General features: G+C 28.7%; 1 long non-coding RNA gene across 1 annotated transcript; it reads left to right on the forward strand.

Moving 5' to 3' along the window:
• The first annotated feature begins 3,622 nt into the window (after window positions 1-3,622).
• LOC145331011 (uncharacterized) lies at window positions 3,623-4,514 on the forward strand. Its single transcript, XR_013883608.1, has 3 exons — window positions 3,623-3,709; window positions 4,320-4,359; window positions 4,424-4,514. It is a non-coding gene; the product is annotated as an uncharacterized LOC145331011 (long non-coding RNA).
• Window positions 4,515-5,713: the final 1,199 nt, after the last annotated feature.

Genomic DNA, 5,713 nt, shown 5'->3' on the forward strand with positions numbered 1-5,713 from the left:
TAAAAACTTTATTTTAGTGTTTGGCCAAAATGACTTAGCAATTGTATCTGTAAGTACGTCTAATAACACCCTTTGCTATTTTTAAAATCCTAGAAAATTTTTTTTGCAAGAAAATTGCATAAATTCGCAACCTTTTTTAGCACAACTACTTAACTCAAGTTTTAAAACTTTTTATATAAAATCCATTTTACAAAAAATTTCAATAATTACTTAAAATTAAACCTGAAAGAAAAAAATTATCATTACACGTGTTAATTTTCATGTTTTTGGTCTTTTTTTGAGGAAAACATAACTTCTCCTTTTTTGACAATAATATATTTTTTTAACAATTCAAAGTAAAATATAATAAAACTTAAACGATTTTTCTTGAAATATCAGTTGAAAATTTCATCAAACATGCAATTTAAGTGATGAAAATTTAATAAAATCATTTTTTGAATGTTTAGAATTACCAATTTTCTACATTTAAAACAAAATGTTAACAAAATTTAAAAACATTCTAATATATAACTTCAAAAATCAATAACATTTTATAAAAAGATGTTTTAAAAAATAAATCATTAAAAGGTATTAAAATGCATTTGAAATTACTTAAAATTAAAGAGAACATCTTTTTACACTGTATTCTGTGTAATAGAGTTTAAATGACATGATTAGTAAATGAAATATTTCCTAAACTCATTAAGCCTTTTTGTGACTATATTAGAAATAGTTTATTTTGTTTTATATTGTTTTTTTATTCAAATATTTGACAAAATTTTCCCTACGTCAATAAAATAAAGTCAGTTTTTTACTGTTTCCAGGTTTTTCTTTATAATTATAACAATTAAATATAATATAAATCTTAATTATCTTTTATTTGAATTATCATACACAATAAAATGTGAAGTATAAGCTAGAATAGCACTTTTTTCAACGAATATTTTAATGACATTATATCAAAATAATTCCTCTTAAATATCACACAACATATGATTGGGAAGTATAGCCATTTCTTGGAGGTATAATATTTACAAAAATACCATTAATTCTGTTTTTATCAGAAGTTAAAAAAATTGAACAATTCTAAAACAATGGTTGGCTGTCTAGATATTGAGTACACTAAGACTACGGCTCTGTTATATTGAAATAACGTTGCAAAAAGAGGGTTTCTGAAAGTAATCTACCTAATTTTTTTTTAAAGAACCAACAAGTACTGTCAGTATCTTTTTTCTTGTAATCTAGCAGACAATCAAATCATAACACAATTTTCATGATAAAATATTCAGGTTTCTACTTCACATTTAAAAAAATATACTGATCAATAAAATGTTCAAAATTTTACTTTGTACTAATTGAAAAAATATGTTGTAATTCTTATTTTAAAGTTACATTTTTATCCCTGACAAAATCATAGACGACATTTAAAGGCATCTAAACTTTTTGAAGAAAAACTTAAAAACGTTAAAGGGCGAATATAGGTTCGATATGATATGAGCTTATATCAAAGGTGCAATTCCATAGATTATAAATAACTTTAAAATATTGACATATTCAATTGTATAAGTCTGTTTATAGCTTAAAACATGTCAATCTTGAAGAAAATATTTTGTAATTAGTGTGGTTCCTTAAGAACTCAAACACCCTAGCATCACACAAGGCTTCGTGGCAAGGTTTAATTAAAAAGCTTTCGTTAAATGATAGTCGGAATAATGTGGAAACCAATTAATCAGGGGTAAATATACCCTCCTTCTACCTTCATAAAGTAAATTATTTTAAAGTTAAAAAAAAACATCAAATAATGTAAAAAGTAAAAAAAAATAGTCGATAAAATTTTCTTGGAGGAAGAATGATTTCAAATCCCTGTTTTTTTGTGGCCGTGTGTGTGTGTGTTGAAAATGCGTACATAAGGGTTGTTTATATCATCATGAATTAATCAAAGATCTCTGTACAGAAAATAAACTTTAAGAGGTATTATTTACCCTGTCAATACTCCTGACGCCCTTCTACGCAAATTATTTTTATGCTTTTTAAAAAATTAAATACACAGTATATAATCTAAAATAATAAACTTTTAAATTATCTTTTAAGGTGCGTGCCAATGTAATAGTCAATCAAACTTAAGCAAAATAGTCAAAAAAAGTCTTGTAAAGGGCTAAAATAAACGATTTTGTCCGCAATCTCATTTATTATATGTTCAATTGAAACAGAAAATTGCAAAATCTACTTAAGGATTTTTTTGAATTTTTAAATTTGGCAAAGATATTCTAAAAGTATGTAATGGCACCTTTGATATAAGCTCATATCATATCGAACCTATATTCGCCCTTTAATTAAGTATGAAAACTATTTTCTTCGATTTTTCTGAAGTTATTATTGCATTCTATGGTTTTTTTATTATTATTTACTTATATCGAAAGTGGCAAACATTGTACCCCAACTTATTCATTTAATAAAAAACGAAGCGTGTCATATCACACACATTGCATGGTATCATGAAAAAATTTGAATATAAATTTATTCATATTCATTTTCCTATTAAACTATATAAACAATTGCAATAATTTATTTATTCCCTAATAAAATGTTAGTATCATGCACTATCATGAAAGACAAGTTTGTCAGAATAAAGATATTTGCATGACAATAAATTGGCCTTTCAACAACATGAAATATTTCACAGAAGACACACTAAAACAGTATCCGGTATATGATTTTTGAAAAAATTTATTGTATTTCATTTACATTAGCACAGCTACTCTACATTTCAAAATATTTGTACATCTGTACCTTTTTCTGTGTGTCTGTCTGGCGATCAGAAATTCAAGAAGGACAGCTAAAATTTCCTCTCCACATTATATTACTATAAAGTATTTTTTGTCTCTTTAGATAAAATGATAAGGTGCTTTATTTTATATCTTTTTGTGATGTGATCTAATTTTAAATTTTTTGTGGGTATTAGTATCAAAATAAAATTTTTAATTAATCAAATAAAAAGATTTGAGTCTACAGTTGAAAGGCCATATAGCTCTTTTTATTTTTATTCTTTTCATGATACCCAAGTTGACCATTGTACTTGTCAACACTGTTACAGTACTCATTCATTTAGTATTAGAAGTACAGATTTTTCAATTTGTAATCTGGTTCTTTTTTTGTACAATCAAACATAAATTTTTATTAATTTTTTTACCCATTTTTAAAAACGTATGCACATTTTTGCATTTCTATATTATGAAGATAAAATTTTTGCCGCTTCTAACTTATATTTTAACTTTCAATTAAAAAAATAATGTTAACAAAGAAAGTTAGAATTGAGTTTTATATTTTTAGAAAGAGTTGTCAGTTGTTGACATTGTGGAAATCTCAAGGAATATGCATAAGTTAATTATATCTTAAAGTAAAACTAGGAATGTATGTCTATTTGTGTCCTTTACATTGAAGCTTCTCATAGGTCCAGAAAATGTTTAATACTACTTACCAAAAATAGCATCCAATCAACCAACTACTTCTCCTGTGTTGGTTACTATCATCTATCAGGATGCACCTCTTTCAGTCACTTTCTACTGTAGTGTCAGTGCTTGAATGCACTTTAAGAGAAAGAACAAAATTAAGATTTATATATTTTGTAAACACTGACATAGTTCTTTTTTGAATGAATATCCTCATAAGATATAAAACTTACACATAATCATGCAGGGCCTATGGTTGCACAGTCAGCAAGGAAATAGAGGTTAGTAGAAGAAAATAATTATGTGGAAATTATCATAATAATTTTTCTAAAAGTATCCCTAGCATTTTTATGTTCTTGTTTAAAATTCTAGAAGCAAAGATACACTACAACTCTTTTAGTATGTAAGTCAAATTGTATTCACAGTGCATTTTTCCTTTTCTTAAACTTTACTAACCAACCTTACATTGTCTTTAAGCTTTTAATTTTGCTTACAGACAAATTAATATTGAAATTTCCATCATAAGCAATGAAAACCTTTCAACTTTTTTGTTATTGAGGCTGGAGGCTTCAAATTTTGGGTATTGGGTCTACTCGAGGCAGGCTTTCAGCAGTTAAAGTTTGGTATTTCTTGCAGGATTCCTTTAACTCTAATTGATCAGAGTTGAGACAGTGGGATAAAATGCCCAATCTTTTTAATTTGGGCAATTTTTGAGAAAAGACTGCAAGTCAAAATTCCAACTAAAGCAATAAAAATATGCAATAGAAAAGTTAGAAAAGGCACCTCCCCCCTATTCCAAACCACAAAAAAAACACATAATGGGCTTGATCCTTTATGATTATATGAAACAAGAATCTTATTTTTGTACAAACAATTTAATTTGTATTGTAGGAAAAATATAGCAGATACAAAGAAGAAATTTATGGCAGAGGTAAATTTTAAAAATCAAAAAACTGTGAATAATAAATTCATTAAAGAGAGTTTTTATTTTTTAGAATTAATAAAGGCCTCAAAAGATGGTGATGTTGATTTAGTACAACAGCTTTTGAAAGATGGGGCTTCTGTCAATGAAAAAGATGAATTAGGTAAACAGTTAGGTTAGGTTAGGTTAGGTTAGGTTAGGTTAGGTTAGGTTAGGTTAGGTTAGGTTAGGTTAGGTTAGGTTAGGTTAGGTTAGGTTAGGTTAGGTTAGGTTAGGTTAGGTTAGGTTAGGTTATGCTTGGCCACCCTTTTGTGCAGAAACTAGGTTAAGGCAGTAAACCTAGCTATTAAATATTAACATTTTTAGGTTAGCAAATTTGTTAATAGGTAGTTTGGGACTAGTAAGGGCTTCCCTAAAAAATGCTAACCTAAAAAGTAGCTTAAAAGTAGCTTAGGTTAGGCCTCAAACCTAGCTCTGTGCCGCACACTTGCAAACTGTGCGAAAAGCCAAAAAAGTGTGCGAGGCCTGTAGCGCGCTTATTTTTCAACAAAAATCCTAGCTTTTTATAACTTAAGCTTTCATGGGCATGTTCTTGATGCCTATAAAAAAAAATTTTGAAAAAATCGACTCCTCTTTGGTTAGGTTCGATTTTTAACCTATACCCCAGAAAATAGACCATATTTTGAAACTTACATATATATCCCTATTATTGTCTAGATTAAGAAAATTCGTAACTTCGGTTCTAGTTGACCGAATCTAACATTTTAAGTGTCTACGGATATCAGCGCGACGAGCTCTTCAAAAGTGTCCGATGTAATCGACCTCGCCAGAGGCCTCTGGCGGCCTCCAGCCTCGAAAAACTAAAACAGACACTTGTAATTTTTTTCTTCAAAATCCTAAAATTTTCTAAAATTGACGTCAATCAGTCAATTTTTGAGCTATATTGACGTGTAAGTACTCTAAAAATTCGTCTTTTCAAGACGAATTCAACCACGTTGGTCATGTCCAAATCGGTCCAGTGGTTCACCGTAACCTAACTTAACCTATGAAACGTATTTTTTGGCCTCATCGCTTTACCTTGTAAAACGTGTCTTAAAATTAGTCTCAGCTCCAGACCATGGAAAGAGAAGTTGTTTGTCTCATTGAGACGCGTCTTTAGAGTACTTAACGAGCTTCCTAGGTCTAACCTAACCGAAATGAGATCAAAAAACGTCTTTTTAGTTTTTTGAATCTCAAATCAGTTAGGTTTGAGGTACAGAAACGTGTAAGTACTCAAAATAATTGTCTGATCTAGACACGTTTAACCACGTTGGTCTTGTCCAAATCGGTTCAGTGGTTACCGAGTAATAACGGTTTAAAAATT

This window comes from Acartia tonsa, chromosome 11 (assembly GCF_053477335.1).
Source record: "Acartia tonsa isolate MP-2025a chromosome 11, ASM5347733v1, whole genome shotgun sequence".
Lineage (NCBI taxonomy): Eukaryota > Metazoa > Arthropoda > Copepoda > Calanoida > Acartiidae > Acartia > Acartia tonsa.